At 40.0% G+C, this 16150-nt stretch overlaps 1 protein-coding gene across 1 annotated transcript in view; it reads left to right on the forward strand.

The window, feature by feature from the left end:
• Gpb5 (Glycoprotein hormone beta 5) overlaps positions 1 to 16150 on the forward strand; it is a 31238-nt gene that overhangs the window by 4149 nt on the left and 10939 nt on the right. The gene's annotated exons all lie outside the window — the stretch shown is intronic.

Consider the following 16150-nt stretch of genomic DNA (forward strand, 5'->3'; position numbering starts at 1 on the left):
ATATATATATATATATATATACATATATATATATATATATATATATATATATATATATATATATATAAATATATATATATATATATATATATATATATATGTATATATATATATATATATATATATATATATATATATATATATATATATATATATATATATATATATGGGGGGGCGGGGGGGTGGTCCTGTTCCCATGTGTCATTATGACATATGGGGATAATGAGGTGGTGGAGAACCATTAGGTTTGAGTAGAGAAGATATTCAGGCGTTATGATAAACGACTCTTCGTTCGGGGGCCTTAAAAAAAAAAAAATGGGCTGTGGGATGAAGATGCTGGTGAAGGAGATGAATTTTATATCATAAAAGTGTCTCCTCAGAAAGTGGGCTACCCTTAAGGCTGTCTGGGCTCATTAAACATCAAAGCAGAGAGAGAGAGAGAGAGAGAGAGAGAGAGAGAGAGAGAGAGAGAGAGAGAGAGAGTGAGAGAGAGTGAGGGAAGGGTAGAGTTAAGTAGTGTGAGGGGGTTGTGAATGCTGAAGGATTTGTGTGAGGTTGTTGTGTGAGTTGGGCGTCGTTGATGTTGTGGGGTTAAACGAGGTTGTTAGAAATGAGGCGACCGACTGTTGCATAGGGTCAGATGTGGAGGCTAAAACGCGCGCTCGCACACACACACACACACACACACACACACATGTAATCAGACATTCCTTTTCCTCTTGCGTGTCAAGAAATCAATACACACCGGTATTATACAAGACGTGTGTGTGTGTGTGTGTGTGTGTGTGTGTGTGTGTGTGTGTGATTACTATTTTTGTGTTACGGGGGAGAGAGTTGTACACTTGTGTGTCCCCCGTCCTTGCCTTGCACATATGTACTATGTTCTTAGTCCTATGTACACACACACACACACACACACACCAACCTAAGCCAGCTTACCTATTTATCAATCAGCCTCAAGGAGGGGATGAACACCTGGGTTGGGTGGGGGCCGACTGCCACGCTGAGGATTCGAACCCAAGCGTGTCCGACCCCAGGCTGGCTCGTGCTGACTGGAGATCCGTAACGCTGACCACTACACCACGGAGATGATGAAGACTTCTGTTGTAAACCATTAAAAATTATTCATTGGTTGGTAATTTAAAAATTTATAGTTACTCGTTAGTATGTACCAGTGATATTGTATTAGATATAGACTTTAAAGTTGAATGAATTGTGCTTACCGTAAAGAAAAATAATTTCAGTGTGTAAAATTTGTGAAAAAAAATCTGAAATTTTAGATTATGGATAAATCAATGAAAATTAAGTTGTAAAATTTGTAAGACTGAAAGAAAATCGAGGCTTGCGTGTAGAGGTTTGCAAGTGTTTGCAAGACGTATGGTCGAAAAGGTGACCTTTCAGAGTTGGAATTGAAGAGAGAGGAGAGAGAGAGAGAGAGAGAGAGAGAGAGAGAGAGAGAGAGAGAGAGAGAGAGAGAGAGAGAGAGGCAGATGGAAAAAAAAAAGGAGAGAATAACAATAACGTGGTATGTTTTTAAAATGTTACAAATCGAATGCTTACAGAATTTTTCTTTAATATTGACTATTTTGGTTTTTGCAAACCCTCAGTATCTTTGTGTGATGAAGTAGTTCGCGCTCGTTAAGGGCATATGTGTATATCACAGGGTTAGCCGACCAAGTTTTGGAAAACGTGGTCTGGGTTATGCAAAGTTGCATTGTGGGTGTGTGATGAATGAGGCAGTGTGGGTAGTAACTGATGTATGGTGCATTGTGGGTTGGCTCCTTGGGTACGAGTTTGTGAAAGAAAGAAAGAAGAAGAAGAAAAGTTTGAGAGAGAGAGAGAGAGAGAGAGAGAGAGAGAGAGAGAGAGAGAGAGAGAGAGAGAGAGAGAGAGAGAGAGAGAGAGAGAGGACAAGTTACAAGGAATTTAGATTAAGTAAACCTCTCCCGACATGACCCTGGTCATGATCATTAGCTTGATGTAATGAAGGGGAAGGGGTTTGGACTAATTAAGGTGGGATAGCACTGTCTTTTCCCCCGTTGTCTATCTCCATCTTTGTTGCACCATCTCTGCCAGTCCTTCCATCTATATATATAAAATATATATATATATATATATATATATATATATATATATATATATATATATATATATATATATATACCTGTAGGACAGACCCAAACACCGCTAATTATCAGCATGTTAATCTATCCTTCAGTTCCCTTAATCCTAATATTAATCCGTTTTGATATTAATCCATAAGATATAGATGACTGGTCTGCTCAGATCTATTTTAAGCAACAATTTTATTATAAATTCCTGGAATTAGATTGCCGGCATATTTTACTAATTTGAATCTCGAGGATTTATTTCATTAGTATAATTTAATTTTGATTCCCAAGAATTATATGCCTAATATATATCATTTAGGTATAAACTCGTAGAATATCTAGTACTAGTAGGTAGATGTGTTTTAATACATATTCCTAAAGTTTATATTAGTCATAGCTTTCCAAAATCGATATGTAGGATTTATATATGGTGTTGGGTTGATCATTTCTTTAACCTAGATCAGATATCTTTCAATCCAGCGAATTTATGGATAGCATATCTTCTGTTACTTTTATTACAACTTAAAGTTGATTAGCATTTGAGGTGGTTTACATGAATAGTGAAATACCCTATTTATTTCCAAAGTGGTTCTGAGTTACCCTACTACTAACATTTACAATAGTAATGGTAACACAGAGGTCAACTCAGGTCAGATCTACGACTGACCTCTCAATGCTAAATCCAATCACACTTTTCAACTTAGACTTCAGTGATTTCTTGAGTGGTTAATTTCATAATTGGTACCCAAATCTCGTTTTCTAATAATTGAATCCAATCAGCTCACGTTGTGTGATTAGGTTACGCTTCAATGTATATTATATAGATGGATTCCAATCAAGATCTTTTAATTCATACTCGGAGGGATTGAACTTTATGTTTACATTAATATACCTTCATCATTCATCATGATTTACATATACCTTTATCATTATTTACATCTTGATTCATTTTCACAGTTGTGGTATAATTCGGTGCTTATTCCAGGGCCCTCGAGACTAGAGCATTGATTTTGATATAGAAAATGAGATCTGTATAGACAGGCCCGCCCATTTTTTTTTTTTTTCGAGGTGTGTTGACCAAATCAATGGGGTCGGTAGATTGGGGTCATGTTCCACCGCATTTAATTACGGGATTTAACCCACAATAGCTCGCACCGTCTTGGGGGCAAGAGGGTAATATGCCTAATTGGCGCTGTATAGTCGGGTTTCCATGTGGCTATACGTACATACATGTTCATATGTGCTTGTGTGCTAAGAGGGGTACCTGTGTCCTCAAATGTGTGCGTACTTTGGTGTATATGAAATGCGTACATGAACTATACACGTACGGCAGGTGAAAGAAGAATGAAGGAAGAAAGAAAGAAAGAAAGAAAGAAAACGCACCGTTGGTGTCGGGGAAATTTCTGGACTGTTTGCCTGTTCTGACGTGATGGAGTATCTTTGTCATCTGTCCCATTGGATAATCTCCATCTTCCATCCCCTTAAGCCACTTCCATGCTCCATCCCACTTTTCCATCTCTGTTGGGCGGCGCCGACACCCACACAAACCTCCCTCCTTCCTTCCTTTCCGTTTGGACCGTTCTCCTCTTCCATCACGTTGGACGACTTCCCTCCTTCCTGTTCCTTCATCACTTTTCCCTTCCCTTCACTTAGGACTCTCTCTCTCTCTCTCTCTCTCTCTCTCTCTCTCTCTCTCTCTCTCTCTCTCTCTCTCTCTCTCCATTTTCTTTCTTTAGGTCCGCCTCCCCCACTCATGTTTTCTTCTAAATTAACCCCAGGAGATTTCTTATCATCTTGTTCCTCCCTTACAATACCCCTTCATTACTCTAACCCCCCCAGAGACTGATCCCTCAGTACACCCCCAGATATCACACAACACCCGCTTCCAATTTCACTAAGCAGATTAAATTGTTATAAATTTTTCCTTTCTCCCTCCACTGAACAAAGTTATTAGTTGATGAAGAAAACAAGAGCTACCTGTTATCATTTGGGTTTAAGGGGAGGACCCCAGAGGTTAATACTTTAATTAGTTAACAGCTATACATGCATAACAATTTGGTGTATATATATATATATATATATATATATATATATATATATATATATATATATATATATATATATATCCTGTCTTGAACCCAGCCCCACTGGAAGTACACTCATTTGAAACCACACTCCCTAGACACATACGAGTCACACTGTCTCATTACAAAGAACATTACAAACACCGGTTCAGTGTATCACATGACTCCCTCATACCCAGAATGCACCTTCCATACTGATGACGCTGAAGACATCCCTCCACCCAAAAATATTCTCCAGTACTCACCTCACACAGAGATATGGACGCATCCCACTCCATCTTTGGTCCTTCCAGGTGCCTCTTGAGTGCTGTGGGAGCTCGACACACACGACAGAAAATATACCACTCCATTTCCACGGCACTCGTTTCGCAGGAGAAATAACAGTTAACATAAAATAACAATGGAGGGACGTAAGACAACAGATTAGATTAGGTTCCCGGACAAATGCCGTTTTCTGTACCATTACAACTCCTTCTCGCTAGGGTTTTACCCTAATGGCTCAAATAGACTGCCATTTCTGCTTTGAGAGTCCAGAATAATTTTTTTTTTTCTAGAAACGGATAGAAGGAAGAGCGGGGCCCACGATCTCATTCAAGGGGGTTAAAAATGATTTTTTGAAGGCTTAATAGCAATCTAGGGAAGATGTTGCAGACAATGGTTGAGACACCAACGGCCTCTAGAGGCGGGGTGATATTTTTGCCCCTAGTGTTCAGCCAGCCAAGCCGTCCCCAGACATTTTATGTAATTATGCTTTAAGTCTGCTTCAGATTATCCTAAATAGTATAATTATTTTCTTTCTTTTCTTTCGAACTATTCGCCATTTCCCGCATTAGCGAGGTAGCGTTAAGAACAGAGGACTGGGCCTTTGAGGGAATATCCTCACCTGGCCCCCTTCTCTGTTCCTTCTTTTGGAAAATTAAAAAAAAAAAAAAGAGAGGGGAGGATTTCCAGCCCCCCCGCTCCCTCCCCTTTTAGTCGCCTTCTACGACACGCAGGGAATACGTGGGAAGTATTCTTTCTCCCCTATCCCCAGGGATGAAATTATAAGTCATTATTATTATTATTATTATTATTATTATTATTATTATTATTATTATTGTTATTATTATTAATCATTATCTTCAAATCGCAAGAGCCAAGTACCATATATTTCACATTGACATCATGTATGGTCTTCTCGATTGATAGTTTTAATTTGACGTTAACAGGCCTTACTGATCACGGCAGTCGGTAGGCCTAAAGCACAGATGGCCAACGGAAAATAACATACCAGTTCTATTTCAAGAGTTTTTGAAATGGAATAATTTTTCTGAACACTATCAAAGACGTTGGGATTTCTTTAGCCAGCGTTCCTACGATATTTCATGTCTTTGTTGTTTGTACCCCTTGGGGTAAGGAGGAGGATTTTTTTTTTTTTTTCGTTCTCTTCTGGTAAAAGGATGAGAAATGGGTCGACCAATTCCTTTGACGAAAATATACTACTCGAGGAGGGTGGTGGGCCGTTTTGATATCTGTTTTTTCCCCAACACCGCTAAACTTTGGAACTCTTGCCCTTATCATGTCTCCTTAATAGCTCCAAACCATCCAGTCTTTAAAAAAAGGAAGGACTTCAACCTTCTCTACATGTTTTAACGTTTTTTTTTTCTTTTCTTTTCTTCTTTACCTCTGTATCACATCGCGTTTTCTATTTCATTCATAGGCCTGGCCTCGTTGCGGACCGTGGTCTGCGATCGGGGTCTTAGACATTGGAAAGAAGGGATGAAATGGAAGCTTTGCTCTCGTTAGTTAGACTAGCCAGACTGTGGTCGGCCGATAGTAAGGCTATACACTAGACTTTTCTGTACGTGAAGTGGACTGACAGTGTCGAATGACGAGGATTGGACTTACTGTTAGAGATGATTAGGATTGGAGTCATTATTAGAGATGATTAGCATTGGAGTGATCTGAAGAGATGATTAGTATTGGCGTCATGGTAAGAGATGATTGGGGTTAGCATTGGAGTGATCTTAAGACATGATTAGGATTGGCTTCATGGTAAGAGATGATTAGGATTGGAGTGATCTGAAAGAGATGATTAGGATTGGCGTCAGTGTCAGAGATGATTAGTTTTAGAGTCACAAATACAGATTATTAAGACTGGTTAATGTTGAGGGGTTATTTGTATATCGTAACACAGACACAGTAAGAAACAAACACAACACATTAGACATATATATATATATATATATATATATATATATATATATATATATAGCATCATCAAAGCTGCTCTCCAAGGGGAAGCATGGTAAGGTGGGTTCCTTCATTTGTGGACGAGAAGAACTTCCTCAAAAGAATCTCTGCTCCTCTCCCGTCTGTTGACGGTGACAGAACCTACTAGTTTGCTGAATATTTTTTGACCCGTCTCAGTACTTCCTGTCATGTCACTGTCATGTCACTGTCATGCGGGGAAGGAAAGAGACTCACCATCACTTCTGTACCTGGAGGGTGTGACGCCCGGGGTTCCCGCTGTCTGTCTGGATTGGTTGGCATGACATCAATTTAATAGACTTTTCTGTTTTTATTCCTTCACTGTACTTTTATCATATGCTTTTCATTTATTTCATGATGTGTTTATTGTTGTATGTTGAAGTCTGTCTCCTTCCCCATTATCATTCACTGGCAGCGGATGGAACCATGGAAGCGGAAGTGGATCATAGGGTGGGGGAGGGGGCGAAAATTCTGGGAGCCTTGAAGAATGTGTGGAAGTCGAGAACATTATCTCGGAAAGCAAAAATGGGTATGTTTGAAGGAATAGTGGTTCCAACAATGTTGTATGGTTGCGAGGCGTGGGCTATGGATAGAGTTGTGCGCAGGAGGATGGATGTGCTGGAAATGAGATGTTTGAGGACAATGTGTGGTGTGAGGTGGTTTGATCGAGTAAGTGACGTAAGGGTAAGAGAGATGTGTGGAAATAAAAAGAGCGTGGTTGAGAGAGCAGAAGAGGGTGTTTTGAAATGGTTTGGGCACACGGAGAGAATGAGTGAGGAAAGATTGACCAAGAGGATATATGTGTCGGAGGTGGAGGGAACGAGGAGAAGAGGGAGACCAAATTGGAGGTGGAAAGATGGAGTGAAAAAGATTTTGTGTGATCGGGGCCTGAACATGCAGGAGGGTGAAAGGAGGGCAAGGAATAGAGTGAATTGGAGCGATGTGGTATACCGGGGTTGACGTGCTGTCGGTGGATTGAATCAAGGCATGTGAAGCGTCTGGGGTAAACCATGGAAAGCTGTGTAGGTATGTATATTTGCGTGTGTGGACGTGTGTATGTACGTGTGTATGGGGGTGGGTTGGGCCATTTCTTTCGTCTGTTTCCTTGCGCTACCTCGCAAACGCGGGAGACAGCGACAAAGCAAAAAAAAAAAAAAAAAATATGTATATATATATATATATATATATATATATATATATATATATATATATATATATATATATATATATATATATATACATGAGGTAGGAGACGACAGAAATTGACTAGAGTCACTCGATGAATGTTCAAAACTGACATTTCATGGTCGTGCAGTAGGCATAAACTTCAGGTATCTCATTTTCTTCCCTCTGTTCTTATGTCTTAAAATTTCTGTTCTTATGAGTGACCGTCATGCCTCGTCCGTCCGTGTGTGTGTGTGTGTGTGTGTGTGTGTGTGTGTGTGTGTGTGTGTGTGTCTTATATTTATTTAAGATTATTAAAAGAAAAAGGAAGGTAAACTTTTCCTTGTTCACCTTTGAGCTCAAAAGACCAAAAGAAAAGTATTATATTCTCGTTGTTTGTCAGTCTGAAAGCCCGATTGTGTGCTGGAATGCCGTAGGCAGGAGGCATGGGTCTGCTGCCGGTGGGGGTGGGTGAAACTATCGTACAGCACCGAGGGCGGTAAATATAGTCTACTCAGCCAAGTGATATGGGATTCGATCCCTTCAAAATATAGGTTTCAAAATAGAATTTGTGGTTTCAGCAAATCATATGTGGCTACTGTATGTTGTACACTAACAATGAGTTACGTTGTTAAGAGTTGTAGTTATGGTTGTACTGGTAATGATGGCGCTAGTGTTGTGAGTAGTAGCAATGGTTGTAATTGCGTAATTGGTAGTATTAGTAGTATAAAAGTAGCATCAAGACCAGCTGAAGTAGCAGCAGGAAGTAGCCCCCGAATCTCCACGTAACATTAAGCTGAGGGAGTGGATGGGATAGCGAGGCATCTTGTACGATGTGATTATAATAGAATTACTGAGGCCTTTAAGCCTCGTTAGTCGCTTCTGAGAAACGCGTCTCACAGATCGCCTTTGCTCCTTCCCTCTATTACCCTAGACCCCCATTTCTTACCCCTTTAATCCCCCTTTACCCATTGATTCAACCGTTTTTCACCAAAAAAACAATTCAAGGGCTCGGTTTCCCGTTTTCTAAAACTCCCTGCCTTATTCACCTTTTCCTTCTTCTGTTTGATCCATCCGTTTCTTCTGTTACCATTTCCCCTCCTCAATCCCTAACTCCTCCTTGCTCTTCCCATTTTCTTTTAACAGGAGGGACCAAAGAGAAAAAAAGAAATTTCTCTAATTTATTCCACACGGGGGATTGGACACAGTGATCTTTCAAGAATGTAAAACTTAGAAAATGACATTTTATATTTTTTTGTTTTTGTTTTTGGTGGTGGGGGGGAGGGGGTATGATGGAAAGGAGAAAAAAAAAAAAGAATATGGAAAGGAATCGTTCAGAACTCTGAATATCGTTATTCGTATGGGTGGTCACTATGAAGAATATTGATATTTTTTTGCAACGATTTCTAATGTCCGAATCGAATATCAGTTATCCACCTGTTCATCCATCTATCTATCTGGTTTTTCGTATCTATTTGCTTAATAATCAATTCGTGTACATATATAAATTTTATATTCGTGCATTAGTAATAAAACACACACACATTGCTTTACTAATAGGCGATTCCCAAGGCATGAATTTTCAAAGATTATTTGAAATGTAATTACATCGGTTCTCAAATGTAATTATGTCATTTGCATTATGATTTCTCCTCGTTCCTGTAGGCCTATCCCAAGCCGTGAGTATAATCGTAAAAAAAAAACCCCAGAAAATCTGCAGCGTTGAACAAAGGCACATTGAAGGCGATGAACAGAGGAATGTTCACCCAGCGGTGAACACGGACACTCCAAGCTGAACTTTCGACTTGGCGATTTGTCGCATGACGAATATATCGTTGGTCATATATATATATATATATATATATATATATATATATATATATATATATATATATATATACACATATATCGCGCGTTATTTATCGCCTGGTGTTTAAAAGAGTCGGCGCGGAAGCTCCCTCTAGCGGGCGATAAGTGATTGTGGAAATTAGGCGATAATTGATATAATTGACAGTTCCTTGGGAGATGATTATCACCTCGTGTGTATATATATATATATATATATATATATATATATATATATTATATAGACAGAAAGAGAGAGACTGATACTATGTAGAAACGTAGGTAAAAGAACAGTATAGTCCAGGGAACCACTAGCGAATTGAATTGTGTAAAGTCTGACAACTGTGAATATCGATAGGAATGTCAAGGAAAGAATATTCCCGTGGCTGAATACTAAAGCTGGACAGAATACATCTACTCCATGTCTGAAAATAGATAGGAATATTGCTTTTTAAAAAGGAAAATTTTTGGTATGAAGCTTTATCTAAAAACTACATGACACATGATGTATAATTAGGAATTTAATTTTTTTTTCTCTAAACTATACATAGCCAAGGCAGTAATTCGTAACGCGTCTGTGTTCGTTTTCTGTTGTTGACGTGGCGAACAGCATTTCAAGCTGGTAATTATAAAAAGCTTCCCTCATTTGAATGTCAAGAGTGTCTAAAACTTTAACATCAACTCACACACACACACACGTATATATATATATATATATATATATATATATATATATATATATATATATATATGGTGTTGGGAGAGTGTGTGGATGATTTGAGAAGGTGGTGATCCCAGACGGTGGATCCAAGGGGAGGAGAAGAGAAATTCTATGCTGAGACTACAAGATTGTATAGGGAAAGAAAAGGAGGAATGTGTGTTAAAGAAAACGAGGAGTTCGTGCACGGAAGAAAATGGGGGAAGGGTGTACACATGTAAGGACCCACGAATCTGAGAGGAGGAGGAGGAGGTATTTCAAGTGTTAGTGGGTTGTGAGAGGCGAGGGTAGGTGGCGGTGAGATGCGACGATGAGTTGTGGACAGTTTTGGGAGAGGGGGCTTCAACAGGTGGCGGTGCAGAGAGAGAGAGAGAGAGAGAGAGAGAGAGAGAGAGAGAGAGAGAGAGAGAGAGAGAGAATGTTAGACAAACCATCAGTGTAAACAAGGAGGTAGTGGAGTGGCGGGGTCTCTCTCTCTCTCTCTCTCTCTCTCTCTCTCTCTCTCTCTCTCTCTCTCTCTCTCTCTCTCCAGCAAAGACCATCTCTCACCCCCCTCCTTCATCCTCCCCCCTCCCTCCTAGAGGGACAAGATGATAATGACGATGATGATGATCTTCAGGTAACAAGAAAACGGGAGAAGAATCGCCTGGAAGCCAGAAAACATAGCGCCGGTTACTGGGGTGGGTGTTTCATGTAGGGGTCGCGTGTGTAATGGTAATGACACGACCGGAGGGAGAGGTGGTAATGGTGGGTGTATAGAGGAGGGTGGAGGGGTGTGAAGGGAGGGACCCGGGGGGGGGCTGTGTGTGTGTATGAGAGAGAGAGAGAGAGAGAGAGAGAGAGAGAGAGAGAGAGAGAGAGAGAGAGAGAGAGAGAGAGAACATGTCGGCTACTCTGAGGGGGAAACGCGAAGGAACAAAATGTTTGAACGAGAAATACCACTTCGTTAGAGGAAATAGAGTACATACATATGTTCAAATGAGATGTGAGTGAGGTTGGTCATGAGTGAGGTTGGTTGGTCGTGAGTGAGGTTTGGTTGGTCGTGAGTGAGGTTGGTTGGTCGTGAGTGAGGTTTGGTTGGTCATGAGTGAGGTTGGTTGGTCGAGAGTGAGGTTGGTGGTCAGATGGTTGGTGGTCGGAGTTGTGTTGTGAGTGTGGTCATGAGTGAGGTTGGTTGGTCATGAGTGAGTTTGTTGTCGTGAGTGAGTGGTTGTCAGAGTGCTGGTGGTCGTGAGTGAGGTTGGTTGCTCGTGAGTGAGGTTGTGTCTGGAGTTGGTGGTCATGTGAGTGGTGGTGGTCATGAGTAGTTGAGTTGCGTGAGTGGTAGTGTCTGGTGGGTGTTGGTCGTGAGTGGTGGATTGGTCAGATGAGGTTGGTGTCTGGTGGGTTGTTGGTGTGAGTGAGTTGTGTGTTGAGTGAGGTGGTTGGTAGTGTGGTTGTGTTGTAGTGAGTGGTGTCATGAGGATGGTGGTCGTAGTGGTGTTGTCTGTGAGTGTTGTTGAGGTTTGGTGGTCGTGATGAGGTTTGTTTTCTATGAGTTGGTTGTCGTGAGGAGGTGTGCGAGGTGAGGTTTGGTGCGTTGGCGAGATAGTCGTGGTGAATTGTCGGGTTATTGTTAAGGTATGTTGAGTGTGGGGTGTAGAAAATCGTTTCTTTTTATTTTCTTTTTCAAGGATTGGCAGTCTGGACTCCAGAGCAGTGGGACTGCTGGCGTGACGTGGGTTATCAGACTGGAAGGAAAAAGTTCCTATTGCCTTTGGGATAAGGGAAGTCTCTCACCTCTTACATAGTAAACGAGAGAGAGAGAGAGAGAGAGAGAGAGAGAGAGAGAGAGAGAGAGAGAGAGAGAGAGAGAGAGACCTCGAAGTCATAGATATGCGGAAGATATTATTATTATTGATATTTTCCATATTTAATAGTCCTTCCCGTTGAGATGGGTGTCAGGAACTCAGAAAACAATGGCTTTATTTTTTTGCATGTATCCAGTCTCTCGTCTGTAATGTATATTTGTGGTGTATTATTGACGTGATGTTTATTATTATAGTAAATATCTGTTTTCGTGCCTTATTTATATACGTGTTTACCCATACTCTCCGTTGTATAATTATTTCATTCGTGTATATCATATTTTCTCAGCGTTGTGGATGTTTTAATCTGAGGGTAAAAAATGGGATTATCTTTTTTTAAAAGATTCAAATGTACAGAATTTGTTTTCAGAATTGTGTTAATTTTTGTATCTTTTACTTCATTTCATTTTTCCATTTTTTTTTTTTTTGCCGGTTCAACGAATTTTTTTTGGGGGGGAAACTCTTCATTGGATAGTCTACAAGTTGGCAACACAAGTGTAACGATTGGCACAATCACACACCAACCAATCACCGCTCTCGGCCAATCAGGCTGCACCTCGGTTGGGCAACAGCCTTGTTTGGGTCAATAATTCTTTAAATGTCTCTCTTATCATCGTTTCCCGGGTTATATATATATATATATATATATATATATATATATATATATATATATATATATATATATATATATATATATATATATATATATATTTTCTCTCATTTTTCCATTTTTATCCTAATCATTACATGTCTTATCACTAATGTCTTACGCCCGTTTTCTGAAATGGTCACCACGCGCTATTCCTGTCTCATGGTAGAGATATTAATCGTGGTCTCTCTCTCTCTCTCTCTCTCTCTCTCTCTCTCTCTCTCTCTCTCTCTCGTCCCCCCGTATACCCGCCACTGTGACCTGACCAGACACGCCACTCCCAGAAATTTACTTTTACAAGATTAAACGACGGGCAATCGGATCACGTCGCACTGGCTTGAGGCGTTTTTTTCTAAAATAGCATTGCAGCTAACTGCTCTCTCTATATATAACCCCCCTGGCGTTTATAGGGGAAGGAAGAAGAAGAGTGAGGAATGTTTTAAACGGGTGGGTAAGATACAGGTCGAATTTTTTCTTTTTTTGTTTCGTTTTTGCTTAAATGCTTTTGTAAGGGACTGAAAATACTGGGCATTTTTTTTCTTTGTTTTAAGTGCGATTGTTAAGTACTCATGAATTTCCTTACGTACAACCGTACTTTCTTAAAGGATTAGTAGAATTTCACATTCATGTTTCTTTTAGGATATTCAGTTTTCCATATATGTATTTCTTAAGGTTAAGTGTATATATTTTTCTTAATTGTTTTTCCTACAATTTTGTTGTTCAAAAGGTGAAGCACTGGGCAATGTTTTGGCAAGAGGTGTTCGTGGAGGTCAAAGAAGGAAGAGAGGGTAAATTAACACCATCAACTGAAGTTATAAAACCCAGTTTAAAAAGTTCACAACACCACTTACATGTATTCAAGGTGATTCAAAAACCAAACGAGCGTTCACAACACGTATACTACCATTGTTTCTTATTCAAGCTTATTGGTTAATTGGGTTTCAGGTCTATGAACTGCCGGGATCAATTTAAGCGTCGACGTCACTATATGTAGATGTAAAAAAAGGAGGAATTCCTTAGACCATCTTGAGGTTTTAAAAGATAATCTCTTAACCTTGTATATAGCATCTCTTTACTCACACACACACACACACACACACACACACACACACCATCGTAATAGGTACCCTGATAAGAAAATTAAGAATTCAGACGAAAATATTCCCCTCTTAGAAAGATTCTGACAATCTCTCACATATCTGACCTTCAGTTACCCGACAATGCGAAGTAAAGAGAATGTGTGAATAGCTAGGTCGCCATGTTTGATCTTTCTCATGTCTGAAGAGAAAAAAAGAAGTTTTAGTTAGGATTTTGGTTGGTTAGGGAAATGTTACGTTGGTCAGACTTAGAGATTTTATTAACATTTTACATAGTTCAGAAAGTTCAAGGCTGCAGTCGTAATATATATATATATATATATATATATATATATATATATATATATATATATATATATATATATATATATATATATATATATATCGCGAATTTTTTCAATTTCACTATAAGGTAGTACCCATTTTGTTAGTTTTTATCTAACTTTTTATGGATAATTTTGGGGTAGATTTTGGAAAAAAAATATATATATATATCGCAGGCATTTCTAATCGTAGTGATATGAACATACCTCTAGCATTCATTTACTCGTGGGATGATAAGATCGCACGTCGTATTATATGGGCATTTAGAAATTGCAACATGAGCCTGCACGAGTTATGGAGAGTACCTGCAACACGGGTTAATGAGGTGTTGCACATTCATGAGGCATAATGACTCTTGAAACCTAGACGCCATTAACGGTACGAGAGGATATTAACCTATTTCCATCAAGCATTTCTTCTTCTTCTTCTTCTTCTTGTTCATCTTGTCCTTCTTCTTCTTCTTCTTCTTCTTCTCCTTCTTCTTCTTGTCCTTCTTCTTTTCTTGTCCTTCTTCTTCTTCTTCCTCTTCTTGTCCTTCTTCTTCTTGTCCTTCTTCCTCTTCTTCCTGGCTCTCCTCTTCCCCCTTTCATTTATTACATCTTTGCCAGTCCCCTTTACCCCCCATCCCCCCCCCTCACCTTCTCCATCCCCGTAACTACGTCCACCTAGGGGTAGCGGGCAGTTAAGCGAAGTGGTCGAGGGAGTGTAAAAATAGTATGAAGGGAGTATACAGAAAGTATAAATAAAGACTATAAAGGGAGTATTAAAGGGAGAATAAAGGGAACATTGAAGGAACACTGGCCTGTATGAAGCTCAGTCCTTCACTGTTACGTCAACTTGATTAAAACACCAACTTGAAAACTTGTATTGTGAGATGAAAAGTTGAGTTTTTATTTTGGAGAGAGAGAGAGAGAGAGAGAGAGAGAGAGAGAGAGAGAGAGAGAGAGAGAGAGAGAGAGAGAGGTACTTCCCTTTTATTTCATTGGGGAAAGTTGATATTGTTTTAACGAGATGAAACAAGAAAAGCAAAACTCACACACACATACACACACACACACACACACACACACACACACACACAGCTGGTCTAAGTCCATCTGCTGCTCCGTCTCAAAATTGTCTTCACTTCAACATGTAGTTATTTCCGTCATGACCCTGAGCCAGTTATACCTTTCACGCATAACTGCCTCTTAACTGCCTGTTCATGGTAATTACTTGAACTACTTGAACACGACGGTATGACCCTTGAGCACGACGGTACGACCCTTGAACACGACGGTATGACCCTTGATCACAACGGTACGACCCTTGAGCACAACGGTATGACCCTTGAGCACGACGGTATGACCCTTGAGCACGACGGTATGACCCTTGATCACAACGGTACGACCCTTGAGCACAACGGTATGACCCTTGAGCACGACGGTACGACCCTTGAACACGACAGTACGACCCTTGAACATGATTATAATGTGTACGTGTGTGTGTGTCTTAGTTTTACTTTATATGAATTAGGAATCCCCTCCACTAGAGCTGCTGCAGCGCTCATGAAGTTGTCCACGTCCACTGGGCTGGACAGATACATACATATCCATACCCATAGGCATACACATATATACATATATACACGAAATACCTTGTGTATGTGATTTAAATATGTAATTTATGTATATGTAACCCGTTGTGTGATCACCTTCCTGCATTTCGTCATCTTTACAATTTTGCACCTCTCTCTCTCTCTCTCTCTCTCTCTCTCTCTCTCTCTCTCTCTCTCTCTCTCTCTCTCTCTCTAACATTTAGCAGATCTCAACAGCTTGCTGAATCAGTGTTCTGATGTGCGACTTTAAGTGCCTCTTCTTTCTTCTCCAACAGTTTGTCTTCTATTCCAACAGCTTTCCCCTTTTACTCCAACAGTCTTTCTTCCCCTCCAACACCCTTCCTTTGTCTCTAAGACTTTCTGCATCAATAGCCTCTCTTCTCCAACAGTCTTCCTACTTCACCAGTTTTCCTCCTTTCTCCTCCAACAGTCCTTCCCCAGCAGTCTTCCATCTTCAACAATCC

Source organism: Panulirus ornatus, chromosome 43 (assembly GCF_036320965.1).
Source record: "Panulirus ornatus isolate Po-2019 chromosome 43, ASM3632096v1, whole genome shotgun sequence".
NCBI classification, from domain to species: domain Eukaryota; kingdom Metazoa; phylum Arthropoda; class Malacostraca; order Decapoda; family Palinuridae; genus Panulirus; species Panulirus ornatus.